The following is a 1,822-nucleotide window of genomic DNA, read 5'->3' as shown; positions in this document are numbered from 1 at the left end:
CCAGTTGAATAAGGTCACCAACAGCCACAGATCATATTGACATTATATGACCTTGATATATGATGAGAATGGCTTTTTTCCTCTGTGAATCTTTGTTTCAATAATCCATAAACTCTGTCTAATCACACATACACACACACGCAAAAATGTCTGACAAACCCAAACTGTGGGATACTCTACTGGACCAGTGCTACTCAGTATTGCCAAGGTCATCAAAAAACCCAGAAATTCCCAGAAACTGTCACAACCAAGAAACGATATGAAATATGATGGCTAATTGTAATGTGGTATGCTTGATGGAATCCTGGGACAGAGAAGACATTGGATAAAAACTAAGAAAAAACCAAAATAAATGGAAACAACTGCAAGAAACAAACTGAGTGAAGAATAACCTATTAGTGTTGGTTTATTAGTTGGGATGAATGTATTGTACTAACATATGCAGTATTCAAAAAACTAAGATCACGGCATCCGGTCCCATCACTCCATGGCAAATAGATGGAGAAACAATGGAAACAATGACAGACCTTATTTTCCTGGGCTCCAAAATCACTGCAGATGGTGATTGCAGCTATGAAATCAAAAGACGCTTCCTCCTTGGAAGAAAAGTTACGACCAATCTAGATAGCATATTAAAAAGCAGAGACATTACTTTACCAATGAAGGTCTGTCTAGTCAAAGATAATGTTTTTCCAGTAGTCATGTATGATGTGAGAGTTGGACTATGAAGAAGCTGAGCGCTGAAGAATTGATGCTTTTGAACTGTGGTGTTGGAGAAGACTCTTGAGAGTCCCTTGGATTGCAAGGAGCACCAACCAGTAAATTTAAAGGGAATCAGTCCTAAATATTCATTGGAAGGACTGATGCTGAAGCTGAAGCTCCAATACCTTGGCCACCTGATGTGAAGAACTGACTCACTGGAAAAGACCCTGATTCTGGGAAATATTGAAGGCAGGAGAAGAAGGGGACAACAGGTTGAGATGGCTGAATGGCATCACTGACTGGATGGACGTGAGTTTGAGCAAGCTCCAGGAGTTGGTGATGGACAGGGAAGCCTGGTGTGCTGCAATCCATGGGATCACAAAAAGTAGGACAAGACTGAGCAACTGAACTGAACTGAATGCAATGTTAGGAATATGCAAAGTAGAGTTGCAGTATACAGAAAATCTCTATACTATCTTTGACACTTTACTGTTGTTGTTGAGTCACCAAGTCTTGTCCATCTCTTTGCAATCCCATGAACTAACACACTCTTGATTCCCCTGACCTTCATTATCTCCTGGAGTTTGCTCAAACTCAGGTTCATTAAGTCAGTGTTGCCATCCAACGATTTCATCCTCTGCTGCCCCCTACTCGTCCTGCCCTCAATCTTTCCAAGCATCAAACAGTTTATCATTTAAAAATAGTAACAGCTTATTTCATAATACTTAAGTGTGTTAAATCACATGATCATTTATAGAAGGTGTTCTACAAAGTGTCACTTTAAATTAGTGTTTTCCAAATTCTAATCTGCATGAGAATCATAAGTCTTTCTTCAGTTCAGTTCAGTTCAGTCACTCAGTCGTGTCCGAGGGGATGGATATTCCTGTCCATCACCATCTCCCGGAGTTCACTCAAACTCACATCCATCAAGTTGGTGATGCCATCCAGCCATCTCATCCTCTGTCGTCCCCTTCTCCTCCTGCCCCCAATCCCTCCCAGCATCAGAGTCTTTTCCAATGAGTCAACTCTTCGCATGAGGTAGCCAAAGTACTGGAGTTTCAGCTTTAGCATCATTCCCTCCAAAGAACACCCAGGACTGATCTCCTTTAGGATGGACTGG

This window comes from Bison bison, unplaced genomic scaffold (assembly GCF_000754665.1).
Source record: "Bison bison bison isolate TAMUID 2011002044 unplaced genomic scaffold, Bison_UMD1.0 scf7180017864250, whole genome shotgun sequence".
NCBI classification, from domain to species: domain Eukaryota; kingdom Metazoa; phylum Chordata; class Mammalia; order Artiodactyla; family Bovidae; genus Bison; species Bison bison.
The sequence above is the reverse complement of the archived record's forward strand: the minus strand, read 5'-3'. Positions refer to the sequence as shown.